Source organism: Leptonychotes weddellii, chromosome 6 (assembly GCF_054177405.1).
Source record: "Leptonychotes weddellii isolate Sample4059 chromosome 6, ASM5417740v2, whole genome shotgun sequence".
NCBI lineage: Eukaryota > Metazoa > Chordata > Mammalia > Carnivora > Phocidae > Leptonychotes > Leptonychotes weddellii.
Window position 1 is genome coordinate 100,846,021 of NC_138374.1, and position 20,754 is coordinate 100,866,774.

The window sequence follows — 20,754 nt, forward strand, 5'->3', positions numbered from 1 at the left end:
CTCTCTCTCAAATAAATAAAATCTTTAAAAAAAAAAAAAAAAGAGAGAAGCAACTAGTAAACTACAAAAAAAAAAAACCCATAAGGCTATCAGCTGATTTTTTAAAATATTTTATTTATTTCTTTGACAGAGAGAGATGGCAAGAACAGGAACACAAGCAGGGGGAGTGGGAGAGGGAGAAGCAGGCTTCCCGCCGAGCAGGGAGCCCGATGCAGGGCTCGATCCCAGAACCCTGGGATCATGACCTGAGCCAAAGGCAGATGCTTAACGACTGAGCCACCCAGGTCCCCATATCAGCTGATTTTTTAAGCAGAAGCTTTGCAGGCCAGAAGAAAGTAGCATGATATATTCAAAGTGCTAAAAAGAACAAACCTACAACCAAGAACACTCTTCCTGACAAGGTTGTCATTGTCAATTGAAGAACAGATAAAGATTTTCCCAAACAAAAGTTAAAGGAGTTCATCACCACTAAACTGGCCTTATAGGAAATGTTAAGGAGACTTCTTTAAGTGGTAACGAAAAGGCTATAATTAGAAGAAAATTATGAAAGGTAAAATTTCATGAGTAAAAGCAAATATTCACTTAAGGTAATAGAGCAATTACTCATAAAGCTAGTATGAAAATCAATTATATCAAAAAATTAGTTAAGGGGACCCACTAAATAAAAAGATTTAAAATACAATGACATATATATATAATGGGGGCATAAAACATAAGTTTTTTTTTATTTAAATTCAATTAGCCAACTTATAGTACTTTTTAGTTTCAAATGTAGTGTTCAATAATTTACCAGTTGCGTATAACACCCAGTACTCATCACATCACGTGCCCTCCTTAATGCCCATCACCTAATTACCCCATCCCCCCACCCACCTCCCCTCCAGCAACCTCAGTTTGTTTCCTAGAGTTAAGAGTCTCCCATGGTTTTTCTCCCTCTCTGATGACTTCCCATTCTGTTTTCCCTCCTTTCCCCTATGGTCCTCTGTCTTGTTTCTTATATTCCACATATCTGTGAAAACATATGATAATTGTCTTTCTCTGACTGACTTATTTCACTCAGCATAATACCCTCCAGTTCATTCAGATAAAAAGCTTCTGCACAGCAAAGGAAACAGTCAACCAAACTAAAAGGCAACCTACGGAATGGGAGAAGATATTTGCAAATGACATATCAGATAAAGGGCTAGTAACCAAGATCTATAGAGAACTTATCAAACTCAACACCCAAAAAACAAATAATCCAGTCAAGAAATGGGCAGAAGATATGAACATAAGTTCTTTTATAATGTGTTCAAACTTTAAATCATCAACTTAATACAGAATGCTATATACTTAGGATGTTATATACAAACCCTATGGTAACCACAAACCAAATACCTATAGTAGATACACAAAAAATAAAAAGAAATAAATCAAGCATAATGTTAAGGAAAATCATCAATCATGAGGAAAGAGAGCGAGAGAAAAAGAAAGGAAAAGAGAACTACAAAAAAAAATCATTAAACAATTAACAAAATGGCAATCAGTGCATATATATCAATAATTACCTTAAATATAAATGGTCTAAATGCTCCAATCAAAAGACAGGGTGGCTGAATGGATTAAAAAAAAAAAAAAAAAAACAGGACCCATCTATATTCTGCCTACCAGAGACTCACTTCAGACCTGAAGACACATACAGACTGAAAATGAAGGGATGGAAAAAGATAGCTCATGCAAATGGAAATGGAAAAAATGCTGGTGTAGCAATACTTATATTAGACAAAACAGACTTTAAAACAAAGACTGTAACAAGAGATGAAGAAGAGCACTACATAATGATAAAGGGATCAACACAACAAGGGGATATAACAATTATAAATATCTATACACCCAACACTGGAGCACCTAAACACATAAAGCAAATATTAACAGACATAAAGAGAAAAATTGACAGTATTACAGTAATAGTAGGAAACTTTAACTCACTTATATCAATGCATACATCATTCAGGCAGAAAATCCATAAGGAAACAGTTTCTGTGAACATCACATTAGACAAGGTGAACTTCAAAAACATATATAGAATAGTCTACCCCAAAACAACATAATGCACATTTTTTTCAAGTGCACATGATACATTCACCAGGATAGATCATATGTTAGGCCACAAAACAAGTATCAGTAAATTAAAGAAGAATGAAATCGTATCATGCATTTTTTCCAACTAAACGATATGAAACTAGAAATTAATTACAAGTGGGGCATCTGGGTAGCTCAGTCGATTAAGCATCTGCCTTTGTCTCAGGTCATGATCCCCGGGTCCTGGGATCAAACCCCGCATCGGGCTCCCTGCTCAGTGGGAAGCCTGCTTCTCCCTCTCCTACTACCCCTGCTTGTGAGCGCTCTCTCACTCTCTCTCTGTCAAATAAATAAATAAAATCTTTTTTAAAAGAAATTAATTGCAAGAAAAAAACTGGAAAAAACACAAACATGTGAAAGCTAAACAACATGCTACTAAGCAACCAGTGGGTCAATGAAATCAAATAATACATAACAATAAATGAAAATGAAAACAACATAGTCCAAAATCTTTGGGACACAGTGAAAGTAGTTCTAAGAGAGAAATGTGTGATTGATACAGGACTGCCTCAAGAAACAAGAAAAATCTCAACTAAACAATCTTACCTTACACCTAAAGGAAGTATAAAAAGAACATACAAAGCCCAAAGTTAATTGAAGGATGGAAATAATAAATATCAGAGCAGAAATAAAGGAGATTTAAAAAAAAAAAACAATAGAAAAGATCAATGAAACCAAGAGCTGGTTCTTTGAAAAGATAAAATTAATAAATCTTTAGCCAGACTAATCAAGAAAAAAAGAGACAGGACCCAAATAAATAAAATCAGAAATAAAAGAGGAGAAATAACCAACACTACAGAAATACAAAGGATTATAAGAAACTACTATGAAAAAGTATATGCCAACAAATTGGACAACCTAGAAGAAATGGATAAAATCCTACAAATATACAATCTTCCAAAACCAAATCAAAAGAAATAGAAAATATGAACAAATTACTAGTAATAAAATTGAACTGGCAATCAAAAAACTTCCAACAAACAGCAGTCTAGGACCAGAGGGATTCATAGGTAAATTCTATCAAACATTTAAAGAAGAGTTAATATCTATTCTCTTCAAACTATTCCAAGAAATAGAAGAGGAAGGAAAGTTTCCAAATCATTCTACAAGGCCAGCATTACCCTAATACAAAATCAGTCAAAAACACTATTAAAAAAAAAAAAAGAAAAACTACAGGCCAATATCCCTGATGAACACAGATGCAAAAATCTTCAACAAAATATTAGCAAAGCACATTTAACAATACATTAAAAGGACCATTCACCACAATCAAGTGGGATTTATTTCAGGGATGCAAGAACGATTCAATACCCACAAATCAATCAATATGATACACATTAATAAAAGGAAAGATAAAATCTTATGATCATATAAATAGATGCAGAAAAAGCATTTGACAAAATTCAACATCTGTTCATGGTAAGAACTCTCAACAAAGTGGATTTAGAGGGAACATACTTCAACATAATAAAGGCTATATATGACAAATTCACAGATAACATCAAACTCAGTGGTGAGAAACTGCGAGCTTTTCCTCTAAGAGCAAGAACAAGATAAGGATGTCCATTCTCACCACTTTCATTCAACATAGTACTGGAACTCCTATATACATAGTACATAGAAGCCATCTGACAAGAAAAAGAAATAAAAGGAATCCAAATTGGAAAGGAAGAAGTTAAACTGTCACTATTTGTCACTATTTTACAGATGGCATGATTCTACACATAGGAAACCCTAAAGACTCTACCGAAAAACAAAAGCTATTAGAAGTAATAAATTAATTTAGCCAAGTTGCAGGATACAGAAATTTGTTGCTTTTCCATATACTAATAACAAAGTAGCAGAAAGAGAAATTAAGCAAGCAATTCCACTTAAAATTGCACCAAAAAGAATAAAATACCCAGGAATAAGATTAACCAAGGAGGTGAAAGACCCATACTCTCAAAACTATAAATACTGATGAAAGACATTAAAGATGATATAAACAAATGGAAATATATACCATATCCATGGATCAGAGTAATTAATATTGTTAAAATGCCCATACTATCCAAAGCAATCTACAGATTCAATGCATTCCCTATCAAAACACGAACAATAGTTTTCACAGAACTAGAAAAAATAATCCTAAAATTTCTATGGAACCACAAAAGACCATAGTCAAAGCAATCTTGAGAAATAAGAACAAAACTTAAGGCTTCACAATCCCAGATTTCAGTATATACTGCAAAGCTTTTGTAATCAAAAAAGTATGGTACTAGCAAAAATAAACACACAGATGAATGGGACAGAATAGAGAGCCCAGAGGGCGCCTGGGTGGCTCAGACGGTTAAGCGTCTGCCTTTGGCTCAGGTCATGATTCCAGGGTCCTGGGATCGAGCCCCATGTCCGGGCTCCTGGCTCAGCAGGGAGCCTGCTTCTCCCTCTCCCTCTGTCTCCCCCGCTGCTCATGCTCTCTCTCTCTATCTCTGTGTCTCAAATGAATAAATAAAATCTTTAAAAAAAAAAAAAAAAGAATAGAGAGCCCAGAAATAAATCCATACTTATATGGTCAATCTATGACAAAAGAGGCAAGAATATACAATGGGGAAAAGATAGTCTCCTTAATAAATGGTGCTGGAAAAACTGAAGAGCTACATGCAAAAGAATGAGACTGGACCACTTTTACACACCATACACAAAAATAAACTCAAAATGAACTAAAGCCCTAATTGTGAGACATGAAACCATAAAACTCCTAGAAAAAAAACATGGGCAGTAATCTCTTTGACATTAGCCTTAGCAACATTTTTCTAGATATGTCTTCTCAGGCAAGGGAAATAAAAGCAAAAATACACCAAAATAAAAAGCTTTTGCACAGGGAGGAAAACTATCAAAAAATTGATGGTTTATATATATATATGATTAAAAAATGGACAGAGGATCTGAATAGACGTTTTTCCAAAAAAGACATACAGATGGCCAACAAACACACAAAAAGATGCTGAACATCACTAATCATCAGGAAAATGAAAATCAAAACCACAATGAGATATCACTTCACACCAGTTAGAATGGCTATCATCAAATGACAAGAAATAACAAGTGTTGGTGAAAATGTGGAGAAAAAGGAATCCTCCATGTGCTATTGGTAGGAATGCAAATTGGTGCAGCCATTGTGGGAAATAGTATGGAGGTTCCTCAAGAATTAGAAATAGGAATACCATATGATCCAGTAATTCCACTACTAGGTATTTACCCGGAGAAAATGAAAACACTAATCTGAAGAGATATATGCATCTCTATGTTTATTGCAGCATTATTTACAACAGCCAAGATTGGAAGCAACCCCAATGTCCATCAATAGATGAATGAATCAAGATGTGGTGTGTATACACACACACATACCACATATACATTGGAATATTACTCAGCTATAAAGAAGAAAGAGATCTTGCCATTTGTGACAATGGATGGACCTGGAGGAGTTATGGTAAGTGAAGTAAGTCAAAGAAAGACAAATATCATATGATTTCACCTATATATAGAATCTAAAAAACAAAACAAAGAAACAAACAAAAGCAGAAATACGCCCATAAATACAGAGAACAAACTGATGGTAACCAGAGGGGAGGGGGGTGAAGGGATGGGCAAAATGGGTGAAGGGGTGTGGGAAGTACAGCCTTCCAGTTATGGAATGAGTAAGTCCACAGGGATAAAAGGTACAGCATAGGGAATATAGTCAATAATATTGTAATAGCATTGTATGGTGATAGATGGTAGCTACACTTGCGGTGAGCATAGCATAATTTTGTCAAATCACTATGTTGTACACCTGAAACTAATTTAACATTGTCTGTCAACTACAGTAAAAAAAAAAGAAAATGCAGATACATATATAATGGGATGTTATTCAGCCACTAAAAAAGATATCCTGCCATTTGCAACAGTACAGATGGAACTTGATGGCATTAAGCTAAGTGAAATAGGGCGCCTGGGTGGCTCAGTTGGTTAAGCAACTGCCTTCGGCTCAGGTCATGATCCTGGAGTCCCGGGATCGAGTCCCGCATCGGGCTCCCTGCTCAGCAGGGAGCCTGCTTCTCCCTCTGACCCTCTCCCCTCTCATGTGCTCTCTGTCTCTCTCATTCTCTCTGTCTCAAATAAATAAATAAAATCTTTAAAAAAAAAAAAAGCTAAGTGAAATAAGTCAGAGAAAGACAAATACTATATGATTTCACTTATATGTGGACCCTAAAAACAAAAACACAAAATCATAGATACAGGGAACAGATCCATGGTTGCAGGGAAGGGGGGTTGGGGAGTGTGTGAAATGGATGAAGATGGTGTAAAAGTACAGACTTCCAGTTATAAGATAAATAAGTCTTGGGAATATAATGTACAGCATGGTTACTACAGTTACCAGTAGTGTATTGTTTGTTTGAAAGTTGTTAAAAGAACAGATCTTAAAAAGTCTCATCTCCAGAAGAAACAACTTGTAATTGTGTGGTAATAGATGGTAACTATACTTACTGTAGTAATCACTTTGTAGTAAATAGATAGATCAAATCATTATGTTGTAGATCTAAAACTAATACAATGTTATATGTCAATTATATCTCAATTAGGAAAACTTTGTGTGTGTGGTTTTTTTTAATTGTATTTAATTTGACAGAGAGAGACACAGCGAGAGAGGGAACATAAGCAGGGGGAGTAGGAGAGGGAGAAGCAGGCTTCCCGCGGAGCAGGGAGCCCGATGCGGTACTCAATCCCGGGACTCCAGGATCATGACCTGAGCTGAAGGCAGATGCTTAACGACTGAGCCACCCAGGCGCCCCTCAGTTAGGAAAACTTTGATTTATTTTTTTTAATTTTATTTTATTATGTTATGTTAGTCACCATACAATACATCACCAGTTTTCGAGGCAATGATCCACGATTCATTGTTTTCATACAACACCCAGTGCTCCATGCAGTACGTGCCCTCCTTAATACCCATCATCGGACTAACCCATCCCAACTTTGATTTAAAAAATGAACATTCACATGAGAATCTTGGCTCCCTTCTAACTTTTCTGTGTACCTACTATTTCTGAAGCATATCTTTGAACTTGAATGGGTTGCATTCAACAACCTTCACTAGGGCTGTGCTATATGCATGAGCTATATGCAGTAAGGGGCATGGGGTATAAAAAAGTAAAAGACACAGAATAACTCAGGGGAGGTTTGAAATAGTTATAACATGTTGAGCTGAGATAAATGCCCCCAAAGAAATACAGAAGTGAGAGTTGAAAAAAATGTGAGATAATATCAGGTAAGGGAAGCAGAGAAAGACTCTTCTTGGAGTTGTGAATTTATAGTTTTCATCAAATTTAGAAATCTCACCCATTATTTCTTCAAATATTTTTTTCTGTCCTTTCTTCTCTCTCTCCTCCCTTTGTAAACTCCAATTACATGTATATTAAGCCACTTGAAGTTGCCTCACAGCTTACTAATACTCTGTTCTTTTTTAAAATTCTCCCTTATTCATGTGTTTCTTTTCTTTTTTCTTTTTTCTTTTTTTTTTTTTTTGGATATTTTCTGTTACTATGACTTTAAGTTCACCAAACTTTCCTTCTTCAAAGTCTTACCTACCATTAGTCTCATCCAGTCACACATTGTAATTCTCATTTTTAAAAGTTGGGTCTAGACTTTTATATCTCCCGTGTCTCTACTTAACTTTTGAACATATGGAATACAGTTGTAACTATTTTTAATGGCCTTTGTATGCTAATTCTAACATCTGGGTCAATTCTGCATCAATTTCAGTTGCTTGACCTATGTCATTATAGGTTATATTTTTTGTTTCTTTGCATGGCTGATAATTTTTTGATTGAATACCTGACACTGTTAATTTTACCTTACTGGATGCTAAAATTTTTTTCCCCACAAGTATTTGTCATCTTTGTTCTGGATGCAGTTCTTTGGAATTAGTTTAATCCCTTTGTGTACTGTTTTTTAAATTTGTTAGGCAGAACCAGAACAGTATCTAATCTAGAGCTCATTAACCCTCGGTTCCTGAAAAAAACACTGCTGTGGACTCCACTTAATGCCCCTGAACCTTGAGGTTTCTAGTCTGGCTATTGAGAACAGGCACTATTTCTGACTGTGTAAGGGCTGTTACCTCTAATCCTTTCAGGTGGTTCTGTATCCAGCCTTGGGTAGTTTTCTCACACACACGCACTCATAAGTACTCAACTGAATACTCAAAAAGGATCTTCTACAAATCTCTGGAGTTCTCTCTATGTGCAGCTCTCTCCTGTTACTTTGTCCTGAGAACTTTAACTGACTTGGTTTCCCAGACTCTCAGCTTTGTCTCCTCAATTCAGGGGGTCTTCCAGGATCTATTTGATTTCCCTTTCCCTGCAGTGTGGCCTTGAAACTCTCAAGACAGTAAGCTGGGACAAGAGTCGCTTATGGTTTGCTTCCCTCTTTTTTTTTTTTCCTTCCCATATGTTCATCTGTTTTGTTTCCTAAATTCCACACATGAGTGAAATCATATGGTATTTGTCTTTCTCTGACTGACTTACTTCACTTAGCACAATACACTCTAGCTCCATCCATGTCATTGCAAATGGTAAGATTTCATTATTTTTTATGGCTGAGTAATATTCCCTTGTGTATATATACCACATCTTCTTTATCCATTCATCAGTCAATGGACATTTGGCTGTTTCCATAATTTAGTTATTGTTGCTAATGCTGCTATAAACATCAGGGTGTATGTACCCCCTTCGAATCTGTATTTTTTTTATCCTTTAAGTAAATACCGAGTAGTGCAATTGCTGGATTATAACGTAGTTCTATTTTTAACTTTTTGAGGAACCTTTTCTTGAGCTGAAGTGGTCTCCTTGTTTTCAGTTTCTCCTCCCTTTAAGTTATCGTCCAGGAGATAGTTCTTTTGGAAGATGCCTCCTAAAATCCAAATTTTATCTATTACATCCCTGCTGTAAAACCTTCTGTGACTCCCCATGTAACCCCAAAGTGCTCCCACTGTTAAGCCCCAACCTTCATTTCTAAGTTCATCTTCCTACCACCACTACTACCCCACATGAAGCCTTTCCTTCAATAATATGGATCCATTTGCCAGATACCAAATACATCTTTCTTCCCACCTATGCTCACATAATCACCTACACCTGGAATTCCATTTTATAGCCCCCCCCTCCACCCAAGTCCACCCCCAATCAAAATCCTACCCACCCTTAAGAGTCCAACTCAAACTCCACCTTCTTATAAAGCCCATACTGATCGCTTTCAAAATATTCAATCTCTATATCCTCTCAACACCCTTAACAACTGTCCATGATTTTCATGTGACCCCTATTACCTCCTTTATTAGTACTTGTAATCATAGACCTATGCACCTACTAGGCACTCAACAAACATCTACTCAATGAACAAATTAACTTGACTCAGAGGACTAATGGGGATATTCAAGGCAAAGAACCATCAGTAAATTCTTTCCTTAGCCAGTTCTTCCTGGGAGAAGATGAACTCCTCATCGTACAAATGGCAGGAAGAACTGAGCCCAAAACAGCCACATTATCCTGGCAGCCTCAGGGGTACAGAAGTAGCAAAGGCTACAGAACGCCAGTTGCCAGTTTCCAGGCTCTTGAACTTGTCTAATTAACACAGCCTCACTGAGTCAAATGTGCCAAAGAGAAGCAGAACATCCCACCAAATATAGACTCAGCCGCCATGCTCCCCTGGAAATAGAAACTGGGAGGCAGCGGAAGCTCAGGATGCAAAGGAAGATTGACATGGTGTCAGAGGATGGGAAACAGCCTATTCCTGCCAGCCCTGCAGCAAGCAAGAGAGAAACCAGGGATGGGAGCCACTCCCCACCCTTGTCCACCCCAAGCTCTGATGGGCCTTCCCCAAAGGTTGGGAAAGGAGGGAACAAATAGGGCACATCACAAACCACCTCCCACCATGAGGTCTTCTCTACCTCTGTCTCCCAGAGACTGAGGGAGGAAAAGAGAATTAGGATATAATACCCCATCCTTGCAGGTTCTGTGCCCCTAACCTGGCTCAGGAAGCATCTGGTAGGCCAATGCTGCCAAAAAAAAAAATGCAGTTTGACACTGTCCAACCTCCTTTCCTATTTCATGTCTCTGCCTCTGAAAAGTAAACAGCTTACCTACCTGGGTGGGCAATCCTAGTCAAAGTTTATTTTAAAGCAAATAGCAACAACAACAACAACAAAGATATCCACACAGATGACCTGATTTGTAGAAAGTTTGTACCAAACACCTCCAAACCCCACTCCCACCTCTCTGCCACCTAGGTCTCTACCACACATTCTTCCTATAGTTCAGGCCCTTTCCCACCTGCGCCCAGAATATTTGCTGAGTGCCCTCTGTGTGCCAAATTCTTGCCCTAGTGACTGAATAGTAAGAAAATGCACACACAGTTTCTGCCCCAGTGAAGACTGCAGTCTACGGGAAGAAGTAGACATTAAACAAATAATTGCACAGATAAGTGTGTAATTACACAACATGGAAAGTTCTAAGAAAGAAATCACACAGTGCTGTTGGAGCATGCAACCAGGAAAACCAGCCTCACCTGGGTCTCAGGAGAGGTCACTCAGAAGACGCAAGAAGGATGAGGGGCTCCATTGCTTGACATCACTTACCAACAAGGTGATCCAGGACATGATGCTTCTTTGTGCCTCAGTTTCCTCATTAATTAAAATGGGGATCATAATGCACCTACTTCACAGAGCTGTTGTGAGGATTAAAATGAGTTAATTCAACACATATGTAGAAAGTGTTTACAACAGTTCCTGAAAAAGTAAGTACCAAGTGTTTGCTATTGTTCTTGTGGTTGTTCTTGGTCCTTCAGGAAGCAGCTCAAGTTTCTACTCTCAGTAGACCTTCCTTGACTCTGGAAGATTCAGACATATCCGGAAATCTCAGTTCATGCGTCTATAATAAAACCTACCATGTTGCACTCTGATTTACTTGCCTGTGTGTGTTACTCTCGTGGTCAGCCGAGGTTCTAGAAAGCCTTAACATCTGATATTCATCTTTGTGCTCTCAGTGCCTCTCCTAGGTGCTGGCACAAATAAGGGCTAATAAATATTTAAGGGACAAATGAGTGAATTCCTTTTCAGTTTTGTAGAGATGCCTACTAAAATTTAAACACCAGGCAAGACTATAAATGAGCTACAAAGCCAACTGACATGAATGCGACCCCTAAGAAAACCTCTTTTGCCAGAATGGCTTTTCAGGTCTATGCTCCCAGTCTGCACTGACAAACCTGCAGGAAACAACTACCTGAAACCCCACCAGACTGTAAGTTCTGTGAGGGCAGGGCCTGAGTCTCATTCATCATTTCATCCCCCGCACCTGGCATGGTAAGCATATCGTGCACATTCTACAAACACTGGTTGAATGAAATAACCAATGCCCATTGTATTGTTATCCATCCATTCGATCACTCAGCACCTCCGATCTCTCCATCTTTGGCGTCTGGAAACCTTCTCCAGAGCAACTATTTTCCTTTCACCTTATGAAAACGTGACACCAGGGACTAACCGTGCTTCTTATTCTGGCTGCAAAGGACTTCAGAGCCAGATCTGAAGTCCCCTTTTTACCTGTAAAGGCATTTATAGTACACACTGTGCTGGCTTTTTGTTTGGCGTTAACTATGTTGTATTATTTTCCCCTCACTCTAGTCACCTTTTCATGTTTTTTATCTTTATTACTTGATATACCTAAGGATACAAAAATTATATTTACAACTCGGATATGTAAAAACATACCTTTCTTTTTTAAAACCACATTCATTTTTATTTTTGAGCCCCAACTCCTTGGGTAGTAGGGGGAATTTAAGCTTGCTGTTTAAAGTTATTTTAGACTCTACTGACCTAAAAAACTTTCTTTTAGATTACCTCAGGCTTTTAGGGGCAAAAATGGAATCAATTCAAGACCACCTAGGTGGCTCAGTTGGTTAAGCGTCTGCGTTTGGCTCAGGTCATGATCCCAGGGTTCTGGGACCGAGCCTCGTGTCGGGCTCCCTCCTCAGTAGAGAGTCAGCTTCTCCCTCTCCCTCTGCCCTCCTCCCCACTTGTGCTCTCACTCTCTTGCTCTGTTTGTGTGTGTGTCTCAAATAAATAAATAAAATTTTTTTAAGAAAATGCAATCAATTCAGAGCTGAATTTCCTACCAAAGCTGTTTCTACTAATCAAGTGATGTTAGAGTTTCAGGAGACACTCAGGCCTCTTGATGGCATTGCAGAAGGGACCAGGGTCTTCACAGGGTTCCAGTGCACTGTGACTGGTCCAGCCTGGCCTACCATACACTGAGTGCTGAAACTCCTTGGCTCTTTTGGGTGTCATGTTTCATGCTAGCATCAAGTGCTAAGAAAGTGACTCCAGGCATGAGGTCCCCATCTTTGAGGCCTGTGTATTAGAACTATAGGATGCCTTTCAGAGAAATTCACTTGAGCGGAGGTTCTGTGATTGTGGCGTGTCCCAGAACACCTCAGTTAATGTGTGGAGAATTACCTTTGCTCTGAGGGGGGCTTTGATTGATAGTCAGAGCAAGGTTTATGACACAACAGGCATTCACTTTCTCCCATGGCCCAGTCAGACTAGGAAACGGAGACTCAAGAAGTCTGCCATTAAAAAGACTTGGTAGCGAGCCAGGTAATTTCTCCAGTTTTCAACCTCCGCACTGCATTTTGTGCAAGGCTTGAATTAGTGGAAATTTCCAAGCTAGAAATACCTTAGAGTCAACTAGCTCTGAAATGTTGACATGCAACTATTCACTGGTGCGATTGTCGTCCTGCATAATTAAGTGAGGAAATGTCCCAGCCTGAACTAGCGGAGTCATTTAGACAAAGGAATCCACCCTTTTCTGCAGCATGGGCTTCGGCCCTCCTTGATTATGTTTCTTTCAGCACAGAGTCATCATCGTGATAAATCAGCATCAATACAAATCCTGGTGGTAATTTAATATGAACCTACCATACACTGAGTGCTTACACACATGATCTTGGCTCCTTTAGGAATCCACGAGGAGGGTATTATGAGATCCATTCTACGGCTGTGGAACTGAGCAATCTGACTCCAAAACCGGTGCCCATTCACACTGACTGCCTCTAACATATTTCATTTCTCCCCTTAGAAAGTTGGAAATGAATTCAGTGTAAACAGAAAATTTTTAAAAATCCTTTTTTTTTTTTTTTGCTTTCTTTCTACAAACATTTTTTCAAAATTAGTTCCATGCCACTTGTATTAATGCTGAGTATGGGCAAAATGCTGCCATCCTCCTCACTGGTCCTCTCCTCCACCCCCATCTGCTTTTCTCTGTCCTCACAAGACAAAAGAGAGAAAATGTCAGATGTAAATTTTGAAAAGCAGCTTTACTAAAGCTCCATAAGGATGTCTGAGTTGTTTCTGCTACATAACAGACCACCTTTCCCTCATTCACACAGATAGTCTTAATTCTGATTTTCAGCTGCTTTTATTATTTCTAATTCAGATGTCTTTAATAACTTTTTAGAGATCCTTTCAGTAATAAAATTTGTACCACAGGTTCTCTGTGGAGATAGTTTTCATTTGTCACCTAGTTATAAATATCTTCATTTCGGTTATTCTGGTAGATCTGTGATGCATTTTCTCTTTGCCAAGTACTTCACATGGCTATCTATCAAAAGGATTGGGAAGGTTATTCTGAACACTGGATGAGAAATAAAGCATCATTTTAAAGGAAAGCAGAGTAAATTACAAATAAGCTGGCATATTTCTCATGGTTCTGGAGCAAAATTATATATGTTACATTGGAAAATAATCAAAATATAGAAGCTAATTTACCATATCTCACTCATCCCTTATGAAATAATCTTTTAAGTAGTCTACTAGTTACTCTCTGTTATTTCCACTTGTAACTAAAGTATAAACATAATTATTAACCTAAATCAAGGTCATCTGGAAAGCCTCCAGCTTTTATTTTTTTTTATTAATTTTTTCCACAACTGTGAATTCAATACCCCTTGTGGGGGCAAGCTTCCTAAATGATTATTGTTGTTGTTTTTTTCAAGATTGTGGTGCACAATAAAAATGAATGTCCAGGCGGCCCTGGGACAAACTAAGAAAGTAATTCCTGATGCCCGAGATGGGAAAAAGAAAATTTTAAAGGAGAGATGAGAAGGTGCCAATTCAATTCAAAAAAGAGCTTCTGAAGCAGCACTTTGGATCAGGCACCAGGCCAAAGATCTTTGACAAATTCTAAATTGTGCTAAAAATCTGCCTTGCTCCTAAGGAGCAGTAGGGTCCCCAAATGTAAAAGGTGCTAGGACAATACTCTTTTGAATGGCAACTCTCCCAGGATGGGGGAGCAGGAAATGCAGAGCTGTCCCAGGAAGCCAGGGTGTCCAAGGCCCAATTGGGGCCCACCCCTGCGGTAGCTCCAAAAGGAGCTAATAGGAAATGTTAGGCAAGGGGACACCTCCTTCAATACAGACACAGGATCACATAATGGAAAGAGGAGCAAGTTTTAAAGGATACAAGCCTCCAAGACATTGTCCTTTCATTTATAAAACTGAGCTAGAAGTATCTCAGATGGCTGTTGTGAGGATTGTAGATCATATAAGTAAGCACCTGGTACAAAATGGACTGCAAGGGATGGTAGCTACTACTATTAATCATGGTCTATCATCTCTTCAGTTAACTGCCATAAAGGCATAGGGTTCCTCTTCCATTTTTAGAGAAAAGTCTAAGGTTCAGAGAAGGGAAGCACATTGTTTGGGATCACACAGCAAATGGGTGACAGGGTCAGCGCTCACATTGCTGCTCCTCGAATCTACAGTCTGCCACTTAGCCCACCCACGTGCCAGGATGCTCTCTCCTGCAGGAGCTCCTGCAAATGCCGTCCCAGCAGGCTTGGACTTGTCTTGACAGGCTGGCAGCTCACCTCTCAGGTGACCAGGAAAAAAGGGACAAATGGGGAAAGCAGAGGCAAATGACTAGATTACACTGGGAACCCTTGTGGTAAGAAACGGGTGTGTGTGTGTGTGTGTGTGTGTGTGTGTGTGTGTGTGTGTGTGTGTGTGGAAGGGAGGATGTCATGTGTGTGAGGTGTGTCAATCCTTTCCTCCGGCCCTGAAACAGATGGCGTAAGACGGGAATAGCCACCCAGAGAGGATAGTCAGCTGACAACCAGGTCCCTGGAATGGGGGCCCTGTCCTCTGAGGGCCCCCATCCCAGGTTCCTTTTGACAGCCTGTCTGCAGCTCTTGCCAACTTATGGATGTGAAAGCGGAGGGACAAGTTAGGAACTCCAAGTTTGCAGGCCCTGGGAGGCCTTCCCAGTCATTACAAATTACAAGATGCCCTTCCCCTGTGCTGCCCAGTGTTTGGGACAGGAAGGGAGAAGTGCCTGTCCCCACCCTGCTCCTCCCTTACCATCTCTTCAGCGCAACAACAGGTTAGGCCAACAGGCTGCAGCTGCCCTACCCCAGCCGCTCAGATTTACCGGGTGCTTCTGAACTCCAGGTAGCTCTCCAGGCTGGGATCCCCATCACAGTAGGGTTGTTCCCACATTCCTCCACACACACACAAGCACCATTAAATGGCTTTACCTCACCCAAGTACAAGCTCCGTGCTGCTACCCAACCATGCCAGAAGCAAATGAAACCCACCCGGGGCCACTCAATGGGAATGGCAAAGCTTGGCTGATGACGTAAGCCAAGGTCTTTGTGCAGAGGGAAGGCCTGGGGAACCAGTCATATCCTAGCAGCCTTGTCAGCAGGAAGGAGGCCACAGGCAGGAGAGCAGGAAAAGCCTTCCGTCTGCTCCCACTGTGGCACCTGCTGGCCTTCCCCACCACAGGCTTCAGACTCAGGCCCAAATGGATCTGAGAACAGATCCTTCCCCCTCCCATACCCCACTGCTCCCTCAGGGAAAATCTGCTCCCTGGAACCTCACCGTGTTGTATTCTTCAACACGCTGCTCCACCTAGAATTCTGTCATCAGTAGGGACACAACATCATCCTGCTTCCCTTTTTCCAAATCTTCATCATCCTTCCTGTGCCCTCCTTCCTCTCAACCCTGTGTTGACCCCACTCATCCCTGTTGCTTCATCCCCCAAATATCCTTGAGGTCCGTGCCATCCTATCTAGCTCCCTCCCTGGCAGCCTCCAGCTGACCTCTGGCTCGAAGTAATCCATTCTACAAACGTGTACTGCATGCCGGCCTCGGGCCAGCCACCACTTGCCCACTCAAGATGAATCGGTGAGCAAAACAGTCAGCCCTGCCCACCCGGAGCTCCCATTTCCTAAGGAGAAAACTCACAAAAGTTGTAATAAATAGGTAGGTTATAAAGTATGTTGGAAACCAGTATGTGCTATAGCAAAAGGAAAATGCAGAGCAGGATAAAGGGGATTCGGAGTGTGGGGGTGCAGGATTCAGGGGAAGGGGCAGGGCAGGCCTCAGTGAGGTGGAATCTGAACAAAACCTGAAGGAAGCGAGGGAGTTCACCAGTCACATCCATGGGGAGAGAATGTTCCAGGCACTGGGGAAAAGCCGGTGCAAATGCCCCAAAGGAAAGTGCATGCCTGGCCTGCCCAGCCTCTAGGCTCTGCCCCCTCCAATCCCCTTGAGCGCTACCATGGGGTTCATCTCTGCTTTCCTTGTGCCAATCACCTAGTCAGGAATTGAGAAGGGCTTATAGGTGAATAGAGGACTCTGGTACGGAAGATCCCTGTACTTGGGCCCCACCCCTCAACCTATAGTGAGCACTGTTGGCAGCTGTCCCCGGATTTCTCTCACCACTTCTGTGCACCGGCCTCCATTCTGTGTGCCTTGTTTCTGATCACTGACACCCATGACCTTATTGAGAGCCCTGCAACTGTTATGCAGAGAGCCAGAAGGACCTGGGGTCTGTGTCTCCCACCCTGCAGCAGCTACAGACAACGAGTGGGACTATAAAAGCCTTGTCTAGAGGTTGGACAACGTCAGCCGTGTCATTCAAGACCCAGAATTCCCCCAGGGAAGCAGGCTGAGGCTGGAACATCACCTGGAATGTCACCCTTGCTTGGTGTCTTCCCTGCCCTGCCTGTCCTGCTCACCCTGATCCCTTACTGGTTTCTCCTAGAAGCACTGCCTTAACAAATCACTTGCATACCTGTCTTTCTTTCAGGGTCTGCTTCCAGGAAAGTGACCTAAGACACTGTCACAATTGAGTTCCCATCATTGCCAAACACAGATTCTCTCCCCCCTCCCTTGGCCATTCCAGCTGCGCTCTCTGAATTAATCATAGCGATAGACATCTCAGGCGCATTTTGGCAAATATTCACAAAGGGGTTGGTTGGGGTTTTGGTTTGCTAATGGTTTTCATGTATCAATGTCTTCTTATCTTCCTAATGAGATCGTGAGTACCTTGAGAGCAGCGACAAACTTTTTGGCTTCTTTATAACCTTCCACGCCAGACGAGGCACAAAATATGCCCTTCAAGACCTACGAATGAACCCTGAAATGCACGCGCATCTGTCTCATGTATGTAGCCCAGCAACCTGGAACAAGGGGCCTCAGAGAAGGCAATGACAGGCGACCACCTGCACCACATACCTGGTCTGGGAAACGCAGCTGCGTCCCCCAGGAGACTGTGCCCATGGGGTCTGTGGGGACCTGTAAGAGGCACAAGGTCAGAGCTAGGATGGGCTGTTTATACCCTTTCAGTCTGCCCTCAAGTCTCTTCAGTGAACTCATACTGGGGTTCCTGAGGATGGCCCAGGGCAAGGGGTCCAGCAGAGGAGCTCAGTCAGCCAGAGACAAAACATCTGTCTCCTCTTTCACATTCCTCCCCAACACCCCCCCCCCAGTTTCCCTTCCTTGATGTGCATGTCTAAATCTTATTCCCATGCTTTGCTCTCATTCCTACTAATTCAAGGCCTCTGGGTGAACCACCTCTGGGAGATAATTTGTGTTTCAAGAGAGCTGGCACAACTTTAGGTAGTCAGGGAGTCTGGAATCATAATCCCTTAAAACTGTGCAGCACTTTACAAAATACGTTTCATATTCATCATTCCATTAGGTGTCAGTAACAACAATCCTCGAAGATGGGCAAGGCTAATAGGATCATTATCCCCATTCTACAGACAAGGAAACTGAGATCTGGAGAGGTGGCATGCCTCGTCCTAGACCACACACCTGCTAAGCAACAAAGTCAAGGCTAGATAAGGAGTGTACCCACGTCCGGGACAGCAACAAAGGCCAAGGCTCGTTCCCAGAATGAGGAAGTCTTGCTGTCAGCCACAGCAGACAGGACCACAAATGAGCCCATTCTTCTATCTCTGCCCCCAAAGGGAAAATCCATGGGGCTCTGGGCCTCTGGAAAAAAAAGAGTCAGAGTCAAACAGGACCAGAGTTGTGAGGTCATGATGGGGACAAAGCACTTCCCCTTGTGGTCTCTGATGAGGAAAGACCAGAGCTGCTGGAGAAAACATGGAAAAGAGGGAGATTAAGGTTTATCTAACACCTATATACTGAATGCCAGATGCTGGCATGTAACAGTCTTCAAAAAAGCCCTGTGAAGGAGGTCACAGTGGCCCCACCTGACAGACGAGAAGACAAGCTCAGAGAGGTTAAGCGACTCTCCAGATCACACATCTAGTAATAACAGCCAGGATGGTCCCAGCCATTTACTGAGCTCTTGCCTTGTGCCAGGCACTGTGCTGAGGAAATACATGCACTTATTAATTCTAATAATCCTTCATTCACAGACTGAAGGCTGAATGCATTAAATAATCCTATCACTGTTCATAGATGTGGAAACAGAGTCTCATCAATTTTCTCAAGGCCACTAGGTTTGTGGGTAGCAGAGCCATCCTGAGGGTTTCGAGATCAAGCCGAGTCCCCTTCCCCATGACATCCTCAGACACACGACGGAGTAGTGGTTGGTCAGAGGCTGACCTGCGGGCACCGCATTCTGCCCCTTCAGGAGGGGACGGGCAGCTGGGAAAGACGCGTGTACAGGTAACAGGGGAGGACAGCAAACAGCCACCTCTGCAGGGTGCTTTCAGGGGTATTGGAAAGGGTTCCATGCTGCCTCCGTCTGGGCTCAGCCCCTCACAACCAACGACAGCCCTCCAATGTTCCCAGGGGGTCCTGGGAAAAGGAGTCACACAGGCAAACCTCCCGGCCCGTGACACCGCCGAGACCGTCTCTGCTCCCTGCACAAAGCAGAAGATTGGGCAGCCTGTGATAGAATAATATTCCGAGGTTTCCAAACCCCCCTCCAGGGTTCTGCCCTTCCTGCTCTGGGTCTGCCGAGAGTCTTTGGGCATGGCCTCCATGAGGATGGTCCAGAAGAACCACAGAGGAGGAAAAGAGTCAGTTCCTGGCTTGTGGTGTTCAGAGCTCAGCCCGGAGGAAAGAGTGGAGAGGATTCAGTGCCTGGACCACAGACCAAGGAGACTACCTGAAGAAACAGCTCAGAGGCTGTCCCACTGGGGAGTGGGGAGCGTCAGCGGTGAAGCAAGGAGTGGAGAGGTGTGGTGAGCCTCTGAGAAAGGGGAATGCTGCGCCCTGTCCCCCGACCCCCGGATGGCATTAGGACCATCCTCCTCACAGGCTTAGGGGAACTCGAACACTGGGGGTCCTTGCCCCCTTCCTCAGTAGAGCCCTAGAGAAGCAGCAAGACCTCAGAGAAGAAATAGTTGTGTGGTGCGTCCAGAGAGACAGTGGAATTTTCTTTTTTTGCAATTTTCCAAACAGAGTTATAATTCACATCACATAATATTCACGGTTTAAAAATGTACACATCTGCAGAATATCAGAATGAGAAGGCCTTTCATGTGAGGGCAAGCCTGTGTTCCTTAGAATGGCCAATTGGACCCATTTTAGCTGGTTTCCAGCTTCCTCTCCAGGACCCCTCCCCTTCAGCCACCCTGGACTGCTTACTGTTCCCCACATCCTGGTGCACATTTGAACCTTGGTGTCTTAGCTCATGCTGTTCTTTCTGCCTTCCCTCTTCAAGGCCAAGTACAAATGTCCCTTCTTTCAATGAGTTGTTTCCTGACCCTCTCAGGCAAAATAAATCCACCTCTTATCTATGCCCCTTAGCATGTTACACACTTGGCATTGTAATTTGTTACAATGACTGTCTCTGTCTTCTGTCCAAAGCCCCTCTGAGCCCCTCCAGCTAAAGGGCTTTATCTTATTTGACTATGCCTCCCATGCTTTTCAATCCATAGGCAGTGTTCCATAAATACCTATTGAGTAAATTAATTAGGCCAAGCCTCTACTATATAAATAAGGGACCAAGGCCAAGACAGGTCAGGGCCTTATCAAGGATTCCGGCAGTTAGTGTGTGGCTGAGCCTCTACTTGAACCCAGTACGCTGGGTTAATACAAGTGGCCATGGAACTAATTTTGAAAAAATTTTTGTACAAAGGCAAAAAAAAAAAAAAAAAAGGATTTTTAAAAGGGTGCTTTCCAGGGCATGGGCAGAAGTTGCATCCAAACAAATACTCTAGAGTCATCCCAAATTCCTGTTGGTCCACAACTGCTTTCCTGAGTTTCTGATAAAATGATAAAATCAGGAATGTTACAAGTGGGGAACATTGCTGGCATATGCATTAGACTGGTATTTGAGGAAGAGACATATGG